Here is a 20,203-nt window from a genome sequence, read left to right as displayed (position 1 = left end):
AAACAAGTTCATGGCCCATGAAGAGGCTGCCTGCTACATGGGCTGTAGCAGGCCAAAATTCATTTTGTGACATTTTTTTCCTGTCTTCTGATCCTACGTGGCATTTGCTCATGTGGCAAGGCCTAGGATTTTGTGACAATAAAACAAAGTCATAAACCTATATGACACTAAAATCCATTGTCATAAGCTTGTGATATTAAATATACAAACGTCGTACAATCAATTTGTGTCAGTGTTTTTTTTTTTCGTTCGAATATTCATCAACTGTTTGTCACAAATCTTAAGTTGTGACACTAATTTCATATATTTCGACATAAATAGAATGTAAAAAAACCACACATTTCTTGTAGTGGTGGATGCTTCACTGTGTTGCTGCTATTGCGAGGGCGGTTTTATGTTTTCTTTTTCCTATTGTTGTTCTTTATTTTTATGTTATTTCTTCTTGGAGGGGCTCTATGGGATCAATTGCGGTAGAGGGGCTTGAGCCCCCCTCCCCCCCCCCCCCCCCCCCCCCCTAGATTCGTCCCCGGTCTTGACTGTATATATTGTGCTGCCTTTTCTAGTTTTTCTATCCCCTTCCATTTTGTGGATCGCTTGTGTTCATCTCTCCATTCTTTTGCAAACACGCAACGGGAGGGACAGTTGGTTTCTGCGCCTTCAGTAGCGCTCCTTCATGGCATGTGCCTGTTACGGCATAGTGAAGAACTAGGCTCAATTCTCGCGGGGTTCTAGTCATTTTAATAAAACATGCATCAAACTTGCTACTGCATTTTAGCTTCCTAACCATATACTCTTATATAGATACACAGATGAGATAGCCATATGGATCTAACCTTTATCGTCCTTCATGAAGAATCGAAGGCACAAAATAAATTAAGCAGAATTTCTCTCAAAGTAATTGAAACTCTTAATGTGTTCTTATGGCAAAAGAGATTATCTTTCGGGGTTATCACCTGGGATATGGCTATTGAAAAAAGAGACCATCACTCATATTTTTTCGAGATTATTTGGAATAGGACTAAGACCACTTTTGGTCCCTCAACTATAGGATTCGTCTAATTTTAACCCTCAACTACAAAACCGTCTAGCGGTGATACCCTAACTGTCAAAATCGTTCACTTTTAGCACCTGAGCGCGCCCAGGGCTGTTTTGTCCTACGTGGAGAGGGTCTGACCACACCACGCTGGTGTTGACCGCCACGTAGGATGCCAACCTCCATCTCAGTGACATATGGGGCCCACACGTCACCCACTCATCACCTCCCTCTCCTCCCTCCCGCGCTACCACCACGGACGCTTGCGTCGCGGGTGGGGCAGCTTCGACCACGGAGCTCCTAGTGCGACCGCCATCCATGGATGACGACGAGGAAGAGGAAGAGAACGTGTTGTCGTCGCCAGTTCGCATCCGCTTGGGCTCCCGTGTCGAGTCCGTGGAGCTGCTTCAGGGCGTAGGTGCTGCTGGACGAGTCGACGACAGGCGGGAGATCAAAGTAGCCAGCACCGGCGGCGGCGCCACTTGTGCTGTGTTGCTGCTGCAGCTGCTGCACTACTGCCAGGCGGGCAAACATGCCCCCACTGCTTTGCGCCCACGCCGCTACCGCTGTTGGGCTCGCTGGCCCCCGGCAACTCCCACGCCTTGATGCTCGGCGGTGAAGGAACCACGACCCCATCGGGCTCACGAGTGGGGGCCATCGGACGAGTAGGCGGCCTGCCATGGCTGACGAGCGCGCGCGATTGAGACGCGTGCTGTTGTTTGGCAAGCGCGAGCAAGCTGCCACGTCCATGGTGGACGAGCCTTGGGACGGGGACGGGGAGGCCCACCTGACAGCGAGGTTGGTGATGTAGACGATGGAGGGCGTGTTCTCTTGGAAGAGGCACACGGTGGTGAGCTCGTTCGCCTGTAGCTTCTGGGGCGTGGAGACCACGAACGCGGATGCCGCGCCGGCGTCGCCGAGGACCAGCGATGCGGAGGCGAGCGCCACGATGAGGGAGCCCACGACCGATGACAGCAGCCACCCCATGACCTCGGTGGGGACTAGCTCGCGGAGCCACCGTAGCCGCGCCCATGGCCACGATGAGGGGAGGGTGAGCAAGGAGGCGGAGGCGAGCGTGGGCTTGGTGGCCGCGGCGCGCTTGAGGTGCCGTGGCGACAGGAGCGGGTAGAGGAAGGAGGCTGTGGCGGAGGACACGACGGCGGCGGCCATCGGGGCTGCTGTTGCTTGTGTTGTGCGCGCAGGAGGTAGGACAGTGGAGCGAGCGTAGCCGCCCGCGGGCGAAGGTGTTTGGACGATGAGTCGATGATGAGTGGATGCACTGCGTTGCTGATACCTGGTGTAGTGGCACTGCTTGCCTGGCGCTTTCTTGCTGGCTGCTGGCTCGTCAAAACCGCTCAACGTCGGTCAAAATAGCCATGCCCCCCGTCCAGGTGCTAAAAGTGAATGGTTTTGATAGTTGGGGTACCGGTACTATACGGTTTTATAGTTGAGAGTTAAAAGTAGACCAACACAATAGTTGAAGGGCTAAAAGTGGATTTAATCCTCTGGGATATGACTATGAAATTACATAGTTTTTGAACCCTACGGTTTACAAGAAATAGAAACTTTTTTTCAAAGTATTTAGCTTAATAACAATTGGTAGGGGCCATAAAGAAACCCTACGGTGTACAAGAAATAAATAGTTTTTTTTCACAAAACTTAACACTTGGTAGGGGCCGCGCTGTAACACCCTCGGTGTTACACCCTAAATAATTTACTAAAATATGTCATGCGCATCATGTTTATGTGTTAATGTATGTGATAAAATATGTAGATAAATTTCTTGTAACTTAAAATGACTAATAAAAATATTAAACGAAAGTTGATCTAATTAGGGTTTAAAACTAATTTTTATTGAACAAAAATATTATAGAACATGTGTGTGATACTTAAATAAATTTTGAAGTACAAACTTTGTAGATCATAGTGAAATACTTGCTGTTGAAAAATGATATTACTAGCTAATATGCTAATATTTCTACTAGCCTAGAAATTGCAAATTGAAATCAAGTTCAGCTGAAAAACTTAAAAAAATTTCAAGTTTGTCAACAACTAGACATTGCTATGTTTAGCAAATTATTTTGAGAGATTGGGTTAAGGGGTGGTGTAGTGTTATAGCTTGATTTGGTAGTCTCATATGCCATCTTGAGCATGGTGAAGATGGTTTAGGTCTAGAAGCAACCGTTTAGTTTTTATAGGCGCTTTAAAATTCGTGCACGATACGGTCTCGGGCTAGTTGGCCGCGTGGGCGCGGTCACCACGCTCGGGCGCTCGGCGTCGCCATGCCAGCTGTCCCACGCGCATGCGCGCTGCCGCGTGTGGCCGGCCACGGCTGCTCTTGCCTAGCTGTGGCCTGGCCGCCGCAGCTGCCGCTGCTTGCGCAGCCCAGCGGTGCTGCCGCCAGCCCCGCCGCGCTGCCAACCGCCCCACGCTGTGATGCAGCCGTTGCTAGTGCCGTCGCCTCACCGTCATGTCCGTGCCTGCCTCTGCATCGCCACGCCACTGCTGGCCCAGCGCGATGCCACCTCTGCCACGCGCACGTGGCCGAGCTCGCTGTCGCCTTGTCATTGATGGCACTGCGATGCGCGGGCCACGCTGGTCACGAATGTGCGCGCCTATCTGCTAGCGCTTGCGCATGGGCCTCCACAATCGCGCCGACCGCATCCCGCCAAGGCGAGGCCGAGCCGAGCCCACCTACCGCACCCCATCTCTCTCTTTCTCTCTTTCTCCCTCTGTTGTCACCACGAGCCGCGCCATCCAATTTACCCAGCGAATGATCATCTCCATTCAATTCAGTGCATCCACGGTTTCAATATCACATCCTCTCGCCGCCCGATCCTACCCAGTCTTGAATCGTGCAAGGCTAAGCTCCAATTTGGAGTTTTCTCCCACTGCCATGCCGATAAGGCCGCGTCTGGTCATGGACGAGCAACCCTCCTACCATCCCTCCCAAACCAATTCACTTGCACCATTAGCTTCGCCTTGCCTCCCTCTCCATCTTGCGCATGTCAGAGGAACCGCTACCGCCTCCCCGTCATTGCTGATGCGATCGTGCCACCGCGGTACGCCGCAGCATGGCTAGGCCGCATGTGGCCAGCCCTTCTCCTTCATCCTCCGCCCCAACTGTCACCTCGGCTAGGTCCACAGTAGTCTACTGATGCTCCATCGCCAGCAGTTAGGTTCTTAGGTGCTCTGGATCACCGGGGCAGCTGCGCCGCTGCCGTGGACGGCCGCGAAAGGGTCGAATGGAGTTGAGTCTCGTTGAGCTTGTTCAGCCATTCAGCATGCCCTTTGTGGAGTGTCCTGCTTCCCCTTTTATAGATGAAGAGGAAGGCGCGGGTTACACGAGAGAAAGAGAGAGAGAGAGAGAGAGAGAGAGAGAGAGAGAGAGAGAGAGAGAGAGAGAGAGAGAGAGAGAGAGAGAGAGAGAGAGAAAACGAGAAAGAAGGCCTCCGAGGTCGTGGTGCCCTTCATCTCCTTTACGCGGGTCCCGCTGGTCCTGTAGATGATGACGGGGACGACTCCACGTCGCGACCCTGTTCAATACTGGCGCTATATGCAGACGTTGTCAGCCGGTCGTGGCGCTCCATTTCGTCCCAGCGGGCAGCATGGTTAGCATATACCCTCGTCGGAAGTCATACGAGGATTAGGTAGCATAGCGCCGGTACGCCTGACACTGTTGGTGACATGAGTCCTCAGGTATGGCCTGTCATGGCCGTGGGTCACGTCAAGACACGCCTACTCCCTTTCTGGTGTCAGAAGTTTGACCCTGAGTTCGTACTCTTAGACCCATAGTGGTTGGAGGCGGTACGGACCCCCGTCGGGCGAGGTGGAATCCCCCTTCGAGGGGTCTAGCGAGGCAAAGTTCACGCGCGAGGGGTCAGGCGAGACGGAGCCCGTGCCCTCGGGGTCGGACGTGATGGAGCCTGCGCCCGAGGGGTCTGGCGAGATGGAGCCCGCGCCCTCGGGGTCAGGCGTGACGGAGCCCGCGCCCTCAGGGTCGGGCGAGACGGAGCCCGTACCTTCGGGGTCGGGCGAGACCAAAATACGCTCTTGACCATCTAGCCGAGTTAGCGTTCGTGGCCATCAGCTTTCTTCTTCCAGGTATCCCTAATACTGATACCCGACACACAGCTGGTCCCATAATCCAGTGGAACAAACATCATGATGTTTGAGTTGCTTGTAAGGAATAAACTAATTAAATGAGTTATATATATGAAATGTTTGCCTCGTAGCTATCTAGAATAAAGGATACACCATTGTAGAATGCCTAGAATATCACTTTTTTTCACATTCAAATCAAGCTAAGCAAGAGGGGGTTTTGATTTCCCTTAAATTTCCTATCAAAAAGATAGCGCATAACAATCTTACTCTATAACCTTCCTCCTCCATGGCACAATAATCATGGCGGTCGATCAGGAGGTCCATATCTAAACTCATAAACAAGAGGGACCTCTCGATTAAATATAGGACCTTAGATGATCATTAGAATCAACGGTGTAATAATGTCCTAAAATTCAGTTAATATGGTAATTATTAGGCCCTCACGACAAACTTGGTGGGTTTTCCAATTTTTTCTATCGATTAATATTTGCTTGGACTGCTTATTATTTATATATTTTGGTTTTAACTAAAAATGAAAATATGAATACTGCATTTTTCTATTCAAAATTTAAGTACTACAAGTTTCAATTTCTACCATGTGCTTCCGCTCACAGGTCTAGCAAGATTGCTTGACGGCAAAAGTTTTTTTTCTTTCAGACCATATATGTAGGGCCGTAGTAGCTAACCATCTATGTTAAGTGACGTGAAGAAATGGATACACATAATCCGATGGAAGTATTGTATCTCTTCTTTACATAGCAATTTTTAAGATGGGTGGATCTAAATAATTACAATTTGAACCGTATTTTTTATATGTTTCATTAAATTTAAACCTTTGGATGATCATTAAAATCAACCATGTGTGTTATTTTCTTAATTTTGATTAATTCATAATTTTTAGACCTTCTCAATAAACATGGTGACTTCTTTTAACACATATATATTCGACACATATCTAACAAATAATGTACTGCAGGCGGCCTAATTTTGGGGTTGTCAATGCTGTGACCTTCGTAGTACTTTATTTGCCAAGTTGGTCTATTATGAATTGCTCAATATTTGCAAAAAAAATTACATATTTGTCTACCTGACTCTCCACACTTCACTTGGCATTACATGCGTGCGGCACTAGCAGTTTAAATAGTCATGTGCTACCAGCCTGTTCGGTTAGCTGGTTCGTATCGTTGCTGGTTCGTGAAGAAGTACTGCTGGCTGGTTTGTGTGAGAGAAAAATACGGTTCCGGCTGAAAATTTACGATCGTTTACGACAAGCCACAACCAAACGAACATGGATTCATCATTCATGGGACAATGGAGAACACTACTGCTGTTTTTCACATCCTGGTGAGAGTGTGATGAACCAAACATGAGGCAATTAGTTCTTTGCCGATGTGCTTGCATTTACCACGGCCACTCACAGCATTTGCGTTTGTTAACAGCCCCACCCATATCATTCCAGTTCGTTCCTTTCCGTGTAGACTGAGGTAGGACGTCTCGAAAACTAGCATGAGGCGAATACCGATCGTCACAATACTTGTGTTGCGGAAACAAAGTTGCCATGACCAGAACCAAGCGTAGCCATGGGACATGGGCTGCCCATAAATACATACAGTCTGACGGTCGCGCTGTTTTCTGAAATGGAGTGAGAGCAACGATACTGTTTTTTTGTGTGCTCATGTACTCCAATGCATTAATAAGCAGTCAAAGACACACAAACATTGCAGTACTCTTTCGATACCATTTAGATGTTAGAGCAAACTGATCCAATCTCTTAGATTCAACAAGACATATATATATATACCAACTAAAATGAGAACCGGATGAACCGAGAGGATACCATTTGTAGATTCACGAATACAGACACCTAGAGAGAAATACATCTTCGAACACAGACACTTAGAGAGAGGAATACATCCTCATCACTCTAAAAGAAAGGAATACATGGTTATAACTGCACGCACACTCCATGGAACTTAAGAGAAAGGAATACATAAGCCTCAGTACTAGCAGTTTATAAGCTTAACTGCTATACTTACGTAGTTTTCCTTCTGAAGCAACTAACTAGGACGACCAACTCGTACTTGCCTCGGCCGCCTCAAGAGATCCACAACAACAAGGGCCTGCTCCACGTTGGCGATCGCATTATCAGTTTTCAGATCACCACTTTCATTGTTGTTAGACCATCTTCGTCTCCCATCACTCCCTACTGAATTGTTCACGGGTCACTCGGAATCTTAAGGCTTCAGGAAACATTATCATGTTTTGAACCATGGCTGTCCTAATTTCAGAGTTTTTATATAGTAGTACTTTGTCTCTACCGGGCAAGCGTTCGCACAGCTTTCAACTCCGACTTCTTCCCTAGTGGTACCCTGACCCTTATTCACCTCCGGCGGCGAGGCATCACCTTTTTTTTTCTCAAGACGCTTGTGCCCGTAGTCCCTAAGTAATTAAAGATGGCCTTCCCTAAGTAAAGATTACATTTGCATTCTAGTTTTGGAAAGGCAACCGCTAATGCTGTTGCACGTACGATGCGGAATATTTCCGCATGCGTACGGTAGTCATGTTAGAACTCTTTAGTCGTAAACTCGTCACACAGGTAACGAGATTGGATGAGGGTAGCAAGCGCCAGCATCCATACCATGACGAGGAGGATGGTGGTGCCTGCTGCCGTGCGGCGCTGGAATAAGGAACATCTCCACAAGTGGTTCTCACGGGTCATGGCATCCTTCATGGTGGGCTGGTTGCTCTTCCTGCTAGAGCACGATTTCTCAGCCCTCTTGACGGAGAATTTGTTGGTTACCACACCTATCATCTCGAGAAGAAGACTTGCGCCGCCTGCCTATGCTCCGGCCGACGCCCGAATGCAAGGGATATAAAGGGACAGATGCAAGGTGCGTGGTTAAAAGAAACGAAAGGGTGTTGCCAGTGTGTGAGCCTAAATTATGGTAACTAAGCAAGCGATTGAACGAAACGAGAAGGGCATGAGAAAGGCGGTTGAATGATGATGTACGAGTGATCATGAGTGTTAAAGTGTGTAAGCTGCCTAGTGAAGGGACATCATGCATACCACGTAACAACATGATAGCTGCACTTCAGCACTTGTTCGCCGCCTCCCCCATTCACCCTCCGCCAATTAGTAATTTGTTGATAAATGGTACCTAATTACAGCTCAGCTCAGATAGGAACAATCCGTAACTTCATTCCAACTGAATGCAGCAGTAATCAGGTGACAGTAGTAAGGAGACAGAACTACGTTCACAAACATTTGGTAATTTCGTTTTTCACATAACAACATCATGTAAAGATGAACCGAGAGGGAGATAAGAAGGGGGAAAAAGTTCCAGAATCCCGTTGCTACCCATCTGATGTAAAATTACCTTACCAAATGGTGTTGATTCGGTTGCTTATACTTAAGGATGAAAACGGATCGGATACGGACGGATATCACCGATATTACATTTGTTTTCATATTTCTGTCCGGATTCAGATTCGAATACGGATAGTGTCAACTATGTTGGATATGATACGATTGGATATCGACATTATAAATATGTGATTTGAGTATTCGGATACGAATACGGTATTGGATGTTGGATATCCGGACTCGAATACGGATAGATCTCAACCCATCTAAACGGATTCGGTTTCGAATACGGTCGGAAAATATCCGTACCGTTTTCATCCCTACTTATACTTGAGTGCATCTGAGAACTAGGCTTGTGTGTAAATTCTGTGTGTTTGCCTGTTTGGGAGATTGGATCTGGTACGTGCTGTTTTGCCTTTTGCGTGTGCTGTTTTGCCTTTTGTGTGTGGAAGAAGTAGGGATGAAAACAGTACGGATATTTTTGGATCATATTCGAAACCGAATCTATTTAGAGGGGTTGAGATCTGTCCGTATCCGAGTCCGGATATCCAACATCCGATACCGTATCCGTATCCGAATACTCAAATCGCATATTTATGATGTCGATATCCAATCGTATCCTATCCGACATAGTTGACACTATCCGTATTCGAATCCGAATCCGAACAGAAATATGAAAACAAATGTAATATCGGTGATATCCGTCTGTATTCGATCCGTTTTCATCCCTAGGAAGAAGGCAATTGCTTCTAAAAGCTGTGGGCCCAAAGCTAGCGAGCGACGGGAGTTAGACTGGCGCGCCATTTGCACCCAAAAGCGCCCCCCGCGCGTTTTTTCAAAAACGGAAACCTAATTAATGTGCTTCCAAATATTGAATGTGTATTCGGATCCCACAAATACTGCACGTCCGTGCTGTAGTAAAATTCAATATTAAGATCTCTTCTAACTTTGTCTGACACCCATCATCCCACTGCACCTCACCTCACTCTCCCAGTCACACGTGTTTCCAATCGAAATCTAAAACAATATACAGCATGTTCGCTTAATCGTAAACGATCGTAAATTTTCAATCAGAATAATTTTTTTCTCACATCAAACCAACCAACAGTAATAATCCACGATCATATCAGCATCAGCCGAATTGGCTGGTAAATCAAATCCACACAAGACCGAGTATTCAACAGCACGCGTCTACCGCACCTCACACCCTCAGTCCACGTGCTTCCAATTGAAATCTAAAACAATCCAAATCCACACAAACCCAAGTTTCCAATAGCATGTCTAAACACGGTACGGAGTATGGTTCAAAGACATTAGAACAGAGTGTTTCCAACCAAAATCCAGAATAATCCAAATCCTAACACAAGACCAAGTTTCCAACTGTGGGCATCTAACCACCGTATGGAGTCCGGTTTAAAGACATTAAAACATATGATGCAATTGTTGCATAAAGCTCCAAACCACAAGTGGTCCGCCATCCACGTGTGATTGCACAAGCTATATGTATCATTGTAACACAGCATGTTTATACTAGTATAATTAAGGAGATAATATGTACATGCAAGCTTGGCAGAAATCCATTAGCGGACAAGAATAGCTTTATGGCCCCGTTCGCTGGTTTCCAACTTGGCTGAAACTGGCTGAAAAACACTATTCTAGCTGAATTTTTGTGAGAGAAAAATACTGTTCCGACTGAAAAAACAAGTCAAATATGGAGTAAGCCGAACAAGACCTATATACATCAATTGCTCCGGTGTGGCTTACACAAGGGTAACAGTTCAGGAGAAACAGACACCACTAACCCACCCAAAGAAGGCCCTCGCACAGAATAAGGTTAATAAGCGCTTCTCCCTGATCATGTCTGTCACTGGAAATACTGATAATACATTATCTTTAAGAATCTAGATAAAAAATCTTATAATCCTAGAATTTCATTCAAACGGACTAGATTCTACTAGATGTTACTAAAACACAGACACAGAATCCAATAAAACACATCAGATTTTTTTTATCTATTATGGCCCCGTTCGCTTGTCTTAAAAATGATTTGTTCGGCTTCTTTTTTTAGCCGGAACAATATTTTTCTCTTACAACAATTTAGCCGGAACAGTGTTTTTCAGCCAATTTCAGCCAAGTTTCAGACCAGCGAACGAGACCCTATATTTTTAAAATCCAGGGCCTACGAGCATCTTCAACAATAGCTTCTAATTCAGGGCACCTACTTTTAATTTGGGCTTCCCCTTATTTTTTACTTTTAATTTGGGCTTCCCCTTATTTTTTAGGGCCATTTTTTTTTTACATCCACCCCGGTAGAAGCCCTCAAATCAGAGCCCCAAAACACTTTAGATAGACACTGACATGTGGGACCCGCTCGTCATCCTCTTTATTCCTTCCTCTTCTCCATCGAGTCCCTCCAGACAGAGCAGCACCGCGGCCACCTCCAGACAGAGCAGCCGCGCGGGCGCCACCACCGGGAGCGGCCTTGCTGGATCTCTCGCCCCCGCGACTCCAAACGAGCTCGCGCCGCCGCGGGGAGGAGCTGCTGTGGGGCCAGCGGGAGAAGCTGCGGCCGACGCACGGCTGGGGCCGCACCCGCCAGGGAGACCGCGCCGAATACGCGGAGGAGGCTGTGGAGGGAGATCCGCCGCCGTGGCACCTGTCGGAGGAAGGCGAGGGGAGGGGCCGCCGGAGGAAGATGTGATGTCGGAGGATGAGGGGTCACGGCTGCCGGAGGAAGGGGTCACGGCCGTCGGATCTCGCCCTCTCCGTCGTGACCTCGCCTAGTCCTCGGAGGAGGGGCTGTGCGGCTGGAGTCGCCGGATCCAGTCGAGGCTCCTCCATCCCCGGCCACGCGCTCAGGCATGGAGGGCGACGCCGGAGCTTCCAGATGCCAGTGGCGGGCACAGTGCGGTTGAGCCCTTCCGTGCGAGCACGCCGGGGAAAACTGCGCCAACGGTGGGATGGGTATAGTTGGCCGCCGAGGCACAAGGGCGCGGCACGAAGTCTATTTTTTTAGCCCGACACGAGCACGGCCCCGCCCGGTGACATGCGGGCTTGGGCTGGCCCGGCTCGAGGGAGCAGGCCGTGCCTGGGCCGCTGTTCAGGCCCGTGGGTTGGCACGGCACGGTCCGGCCTTCAACGGACGGCCCGGCAATGGCCCGGCCGGCCACCCCCTCCCTTCCCCTCCAGGCAACCCTGCTCAGTCCTCACTCCACTTCCTCTCCCCGCGGCACTCGCGCACTCCCCCACGCCGCACCCGCACCTTCCCCAAACCCCTCCTCTCCGGCTCTCCCCCACACCGTACCCGCACCGCACGGTCCGCACCCCTCCTCAGTCCTCTCCCCCACCGCCCCATGCCGTCGCGCACCCGCACCCGCACCCGCACCCCTCCTCCCCCCCTCCGCACCCGCACCCCTCCTCTCCCTCTCGGTCTCTGAGATGCGGCGCCCGACCCTCTCGCTCTCGGGCCCTCTCCCTCTCCGTCTCCGAGATGTGGCGCCCGGCCTTCACCCTCCAGCGGCGTGGTGGTCCCAGGAGCACGGCGGCGCTGGCCCCAGCCGGCCCACGTGCGCCCTCTCTCTGCCTCTCTCCCTTCGGCGGCGTGCGCCCTTTCTCCTCCCTACGGTGCCAGAAAGGCGCGAGGACGCCAGATCCGGCGACGTCGCTGTGCGGAGAGGCCGGATCCAGGCATCCAGCTATGGCGGGCACGGGGAGGTCTCCGGTGGCGCCCTCTCTCCTCTCCTCCATCCGGCGACGCCCGCACGAGACGACGGTGGAGACTGGCCAGATCTGGCGAGGTGGCAGCCGGATCTGGTGAGCAACTACCGGATCCAGCAAGCGGGCGACCTCCAGTGAGCGGGCCGTGGAACGCTGACCCCAAGCTCCGCCCTGCTCCCTTCTCCGCTCACCCCGACGGATCCGGCGTCAAGCGCCCTGGCTGCCTCCCCTCCGCCCGCGCAGCCCCCTCCCCACCTAGGCGAGCGCGTCGACGGCGGCTGTTGCTCCCCGTGGCTGCCCTTGCCTCCTGCACTCCCCTTCCCTCTCTCTGTGGGCCTCGGGCCAGCCTGGCACGCTTGGTAGGCCGTGCCTTCTCGGGGCGGCCCGGCCCGAAAAATGGCCCAGCAGGCCGTGCCTGGGCCCTTGGTCAGGCACGACGCCCGCCTAGGCACGGCCCGGGAGGCCCGCGTGCCGTGCCGGCCCGACATCCTCCGGGCCGTGCCTGGCACGGGCTCGTGTCGTGCCGAGCCGGGCCAGCCCGATGGCCAAGTATAGGGATGGGGATTCTCCCGTAGGAACGGGTTTGTCTGAAGAGTGGATTTGGGTGCACACCCCAAATTGAGGGCTCGAAGTAGGAGTCCTACTGGAGCTGTTTTTTTTTGTCTGGGCACCCATGTTTACCTATGGAGACTTGAGTAGGGCCTATTGGAGTTGCTCGAGATAGATGTAATACGTCGATATGATATGGGTCACAGTACTTGCATTTAACAGCCCCATACTGTTCCGGTCTGTTCCCACTTCCACCTCGTAGGACATGGCACAAACTAGCATGAACCCAATATGCGATCGCACAGACTCACGTTACTTTGTTGGGAAACAAAATTGTCATGACCAAAGCGAAGAATGTACAACACGGCCACGGGGCACAGGCGCCCCTTAAATTACACCGGTTGTTGGATATTCTAAATTTCTAATCCATTCCCCAAATCCACACCCGTGTGCTTTGGGTAGGATATGGGTAAGTAGCTTGCTACCCGTTAGATTAAGGGTAGGGTACGGGTATCCCCGTTTCTATCCGTAACCTCATCTCCCACCTTGCGCTCTTTCTCCATGGCTGTTTCTAAGATACTGTATCATATAGAAAGCACGAGCTTGCAAGGCGGGGAGGGCCTGCTATATATAGGTGTACTGTCGCTATGTCTGTCAGCCGTGGGAGCTGCGCTGGCCGGCGACGGCGGCGGCGCCGACGAGGCGTGCTGCAATTGTGGCGACATCCACATGTGTGTGTGTGTGTGTTTGCGCCTTGCGGCAGCGGGAACTCTGGGTCTGTCCGCTTCGAGGAATTATGGAGGAATTTGGATGGTTTGGAGGAATGCTGGAGAAATTTGTGGGAGAAAAACACGGTTTCGGATGAAAAAAGAAGCGGATGGGTATCGGCGGCGATGGCCAGGAGAACCCGTGTCACCTGTTCCACCAAGGACATCGACGTTGACGAAGGCACGGATGATGCTGATGTGCGCGGCCAGCGGCAGGAGCGAGAAGAAGACGACGAGCGACGCGATGAGCGACCATGGATTGAGCATGCAGGAAACGGCTTTGTTGCACTGGATGCGTGGTCGCGTGGGTGATGCCGACGTGCGTGGTCAATTCCAAGAGCGAGAATGACGACGAGCGGCATGATCACGAACTACTCAGAGGAAGACCGCAACCAAAGCAAGGTGCAACTTCTGACACCTCCGGGTCATAGCGAAGAAGGTAGACGAGGAGCGGCTTGGACTGTGCAAAGCACATACTCATGAGTAGTTGAATCCGATTATCCATTGGGTATGGGGAATTATGGGGAGGGTATAAAACGGGTATTTTAGAAATGAATTTGGGCATGGGTAAGAACGGGTTTGTTCATGCCCTCCTCAACGACAGGCTTACCTTAAATACAGTCTGACGGGCGAGTAGTCATGCTCTTCTTACATTTACGAATGCTAGACAGTCTGACGGGCGAAAAACTTGCCCCTAAATACAGTCTGGCGGGCGATCAGTCAAAATCTAGACAATGCAGCGTGTTTCACAAATGCTGCTTTCTCTCACGGTCACGGGGATATGATCTGTGAAGAGAAAACGTAGGGTGTTCACTCGTGAGGTGTATGGTTCAGGGTTCTCTACCAGGCTGGTGCCCAACGGCAACAATGTGCTTGTGGATTGGACGCTTGCGGGCACAGTGCAACTTCAATGGGAGTAAAAAAAAAACTTTGATTCTATTGTGATCCTCGTCTCTTGGCTGATCTTGAAAGACAGAAATCATAGCGTGTCAAGGGATTTCTAGGCAGCCGGTTGTGCTCTCCGATCTGGTGTCGACCGAAGATAGCACTTCCCTCCAGACCGGGTACTCCACCCTGTTTGTTTATACTGAAATTTAGTTTATGCTGATGCTTATGCTGAAATATTGTGAAAGAAAAGTACTGTTCCATGGCTGAAAACGTGACCTGCGTAGGTCCGTTAGTCTGCTCAGATTTGCTTATATAGTCGCCCAAGAAGTGGGTGTGGGGTGTTCAGTTGATCGCCGGGATGGTGGTCGCGTGCTGCTTGATTACTGAACATAATCTTTTGTATGTTTGTGAAACTCCGATGAAAGACCTGCCACGAGATGTTCAAAAAAAAAAACAGAGAGGAAGATGTAGGAATAATGATCATGACGGTACTTTTATTAGCACGTCAATATATGACGATTAATTCTGTTTCTCTTGGAGAATTTGGGACATGAAAAGTATGCATGTCGAGATGCCATATATGGGTTCATATAAACTTTTTTTATTTCCAGACGGTTTTGTATAATAACTTGCTTTAATTTGATCTAATGTTGATTGGCTAGTTTTAAATTGTAGCTCGATGCTGCAGTCACTTTACTAGGATTAAATCTTGCTTCCCTTCTATATCAATACAAGTTCGGCAGAGCTCCTGCTGACCGTTTCAAAAAAAAAGGATTAAATTTTGGGTAACCCAAATACATAAGTTAATGTTGTGCAGCGTATAATTCTAAAGATTGCATTTGTCAAATGCATGATTTTTAGTTCAAATTTCAAAATCTGTGTGGATGTAAAAATTTTAGAAGCACAAAAGTACTGACTCTATATCTGCCACCACTGTTACAAAAACTTTTTTTAGCAAGGGAGGCATTTATGGCAGACGCGGCTTAATCAAAATCCACATTTAAAAATCGTTTATGAAGGGAGCTTTCTCTATAAATCTATTTTTAGAGGCGGATGTTATTTTTAGCGACCTCTAAAAATGTCTTATCTTTAGAAGTGGTTGGATCTAGAGCTACTTCTCTAAAAATAGATTCGTAGAGGCGACTGAACCTGAAGCCGTCTCTTAAAATAGGAACATCGTAGTAAAATTCTTAACTTTTTTTAAAGAAAGTTGCATGAAGACAAACTTTATACCAAAGTTATATATCTTGAAGATATCTACAACTTTACGGTTCACAACATTTGAAATCATTTAGATCCTGCAAATTTTGCTTGAAGTTCTCACATTTTGAAATTCAATTTTTTTTGAATTTTAAAACGATCTCGGATGGAGAAATAACCAAAACCAAAGTAATAGATCTCGAAAGATCTAAATATTGTTGTTGATAACTTTTTCATTTGAAATAATCTATGATTTTAAAATTTAGTTTGAAGTCCTCACATTTTAAAATTCAAATTTTGCAAAAGATTTCAAATGGAGAAATGACAAAAACAAAGTTGTAGATCACGAAGAGTTATACAACTTTATAGTTGATAACTTGTTCATTTAAAACCATTTATCCAAGATAAATTCTATTTGAATTTCTCATATTTTGAAATTCAAAATTTTTAAACGACCTAAGATGGAGAGACAACCAAAACTAAAGTTGTTGTACTCGGTGATATCTATAACTTTCCAGTTGAAATATATTTTATTTGAATTCGGTTAAAGTTCCAAATATTTATTTTAAAATCTAGTAAAGTGAATACAAAAAGAACGTAAGATTGTAGGTTCGAATCTTGCCTGCCTGCATGTGAACATGAAAAAAAATATGCTTTTGCTATTGGCTCGATTTTTTATTTTTGAAAAAAAATGATTTGGGGGGCTGCTGGATTTCAAGCGAAAAATCGCATGAATTCTATGGGCGCCTCTTAGATTTCGAGCAATTTTCGGGGCCCGGTTTGTAATTTCTAGAAAAACGGTTTCTAAGGGCACTCCCTGGATTCGATCACTACAAATCATTTATGTGTAGAGACAAACATAAACCTCCATACAAATCCTTTAGGTAGTGTAACACCCTAGGTGTTTGGCTTCTACAAAAGTGTATTTCATTTCATAAACATATGCATCATCTATGTCATCATGCCATTGTCACTGAAACATACATATGCAACATTCGCAAATTCTGATTGTTTCATACTGGATTGCTTATGAATGGTAGTAGTAAAACATGTGAATGCAATATGAGTTTCTCATACCTTGAAACATGGCAACATGGTAGTAATATGACAAGTATAAAATAACAACAAGGCCATGAAACATGTGAAACATGAAATTGCAACATTTGAGTGAATTGCTTGTTTTGTGGCTTTCATCACATGTGATCATTAGAAATTGGTATAGCATTTGTGTAAAGTGGTTGATTATGGTCTAATACACCTTAACTACACTTAGGGTAATTGTTGGAACATTGTTCATGTAGATCAAAATGACAAAAATGCCCTCAAGTGGAGGTTTGACTTGGATTGACCCTTAGAGTGCCACTATTTGACTGATTCAAAAGACCAACTTAGAGACTTTGCATGGCTATGCACTCTTTACCAAAGTTGTAGCTAATTTATCAAGGAACAAAAGTTGTTTTATGATCAACTCATGAAAATGTGTGGAACAGCCTCAAACATGGCCCACAAGTCATTCTTGATGGTGGATTCAACACTGAAAAATATTCTAAGTCATAACTGCATTTTTAGTTGGATCAAGCCCACTTTGGCTTGATGTAACTTTGGATCCATGGCGAATTAGATGACGGTCCTTGAAAAGAAATTGTAGATGGATGGTAGACCTACAATTTTCATGTACACTATTTTTGCAATGGATCAACGGTTTAGCCGTACTCAGACGTTGAAGTCGCGCTGTCAGTCATCATCGTGAACACTGAATCGCAATTTTCAGAAAACGGTCAGAGCTCGCCGTGGCCGACCGGCGCAGGAGCTGCTCGCCGCGTGGCGTGCATGCTCGGCCGAAGTCTCCACGTCACGCATCCGAGCTCCAGAAGAAGGCCAGCGCCTGCCCGACGCACTCGCCTGCTCCATTTGCCTCTCTCTCGCCTCCACCGTGCGCAGCGCCGAGCCGCAGCAGCTTCCCCATTTCCGATCGAGTGTCACCGTCGTCGTGCGCGCTCACCACTACAAAAACGCATTGCCTAGTTCGTCAACAGCTTCGCCGTGATCCCCTCTACCACCTCCACCTTTCAATCGGTCCATTTGAGCCTTGGTAAGGGCGTAATCGCCGTTTGTTTCACCGCCGCCATGGCGGGACCTCGCCGGAGTTGGCGCTCCACTCGGCCAACTGCCACCGCGACCTTTCCATCTCTTCTCTCCCTTGCGCTAGCTACTATGTGTGATGCTAAAGCTCGTTGAGTAGACCACTAGGGCCGAGACGCCGTCGTCTCGCCAGAGCCGACCATGCCGTGGCCGTGCGCCGCCATGGTCGTCACCACCCCCTTTAACTGCAGCAATAGCTTCAATTGAGGGCACCGCTAGATGCGCATGGGCGAGGAGAACATCGTAGTACCGCTGGACTCGCCGGAGAGGCCATCGGCAACGAGCTACGCCGTCGTCTTCCTCCCTTCCCCTGCCTGTGTCACTGTCACGCGGGTCCCCTTTGTCAGTCGCTGCTGCAGAGGCGGGAGCCAGCCTAGGCCATGCCATTCTGGGCTACGCTGGCGTTCGTTTGCGCAAGCACTGTGGGCCACCGAGTCTGACCGGGCCGGCCCAGCAGTAGACTAGGGTTTCAAAATTGTTTTGGTTTTATTCTTTTCACAGATTTGTGTATATATTCAAAAATATGTATCTCCTAGTTGGTAGATTCAAATGATGTGGTTCCAATTTTGCTGAGTTCATGATAATGTCTAGTTTTTATTAAAAATATAATTTATGCTAGGTTTTGTTATGAAAAATAGAGTTACTAATTATCCCTTTTAATCATGAAAGAAATAGGGGTAATTATATCTTTTTCTATGTAGCTTCAAATGGCATGAAATTTTTATGGTGTACTACTCATATCATGAATAGCTTGTAGTTAAATTTTTATATATTTTGGACACTGTATGTAGGAGATAGAAAATTATCTTGTTTGCATGGATGGATCTTGTGTGAATTTTCATAATTTTTCTATAGATCCAGTTAGGGTAAAAATTGGTGAGTGCTATTCTTATGCTAGAATGATACTAGAAAAAATAAGAAATCTGTTGCTTGACACTTTTCAATAGGGTTTCCTAATTATGCTCAAAATAGACATGCCATCTGTTATTTTGGATACAACAAGTTCTGCTTACCCTATGGCTTTGAAATTTTTATGGTAGTCTATGTGAAGCATGAGATAGCTACTGTAATTTTTGTAGATTTTTCTGAATAGTTTTACTATATATTGCTTTAATCACCTAATTAACTAAATAGATTAGAAAAGGCATTAAATAAATTATTTAGAAGTTGGCACTATACTTTCTGATGTTTCTCTGATATGTGCAATAAGTTGGTAAACTTGGTTTGGTCCAATTATGCTTTTGCATCATCGCTAAATATTTAAATTAGTAGACCTGTCATTTCTGGACAGATTCTAGGTTTACTGGAATTCGATTTGGTTAACATAAGAATCATGCTTTGATGTTTACAAATGATTTGTAGAGAATTTCATAAGCTTTCCAGAATGTCCTCTTGCAAGTCATTTGAATTTATAGAACTCTGGTTATGATTGAATTAAGGAACTATCCGTGTGCATATGAAACTTTAACTGTTGTTTTAAGTATGCCTTTACTATTTCTAAGTTTGTGGTAATGTTCCTAGGTGTTAGGCCTTTAACTGAAGATGAGCATCTTTATCTTAGGTTATGCAAGTTAGGTAAGTTGATCTCGTTCTTCAAGTTAAGTTAGACACACGCTTTAAAGTGATTTGAATAGAGCTATTTTTAATCGGTAAACGAGTGTCCAGTGATGTTTTCGTTAAACACTTACTGTGATTCATTCATTATGAGCATCATGTCATTCCTTATGCATCCATGATATTTATCTTGTGCATCGGCATGCAATAGGTGTACCAGAAGGAGTGACCCTGCTAGAATTCGAGGAACCGAGCGAGCAGCAGCAGCCGACACCGGAGGTTTAGGAGGTGCAGCCTTTAGGAGAGGTGCCAGACGAGGTTGCCGTTGAGTGCCCGGATCACCGTCCATGCAACTTTGTGAAAGGCAAGCCCCGGAGCATATTAAGCCTCCTAATTTCTGAAATGCAGTTAAAGTATTATTGTTACATATATATATATATATATATTGTTGCATTAAGTTTAGGTGTTGGATGCAAACACTTGCTGCATTGATTATCCAATCCTTGTCCAGATATTGATACCCTGAATCCTATGTAGCTTAGGCTCATGTAGTGCTTAGCTCTGCTTAAACATGGTAGAAGTCAGGTGATTCCCTGTCACTTGCGAGATATAGGAAGATACATATGGCACGGTTGGCTATATTTGCTATCGTGGAAAAGAACCAGTCTTAATTTGAAATGAAGACCGGGCGGAGGCTTGCTGGTTTGCAGTGACTCCGTCTGTGTCGCTTAAGGACTGGATCTTGGAGCCTTTCCTGTTCATGTTGAACGCATGCCTCTCTCTTAGTTGGCCATGTCCAAAGACCGACCGCGAAGCCGAGTAGCTCAACTCAGGCCGGGAGTCGATAAGTATAAAGTACGCCTTGGAAGGGAGCCGTAGGCGTGA

This window comes from Miscanthus floridulus, chromosome 7 (genome assembly GCF_019320115.1).
Source record: "Miscanthus floridulus cultivar M001 chromosome 7, ASM1932011v1, whole genome shotgun sequence".
NCBI classification, from domain to species: domain Eukaryota; kingdom Viridiplantae; phylum Streptophyta; class Magnoliopsida; order Poales; family Poaceae; genus Miscanthus; species Miscanthus floridulus.
This window is presented reverse-complemented; position numbering follows the sequence as displayed.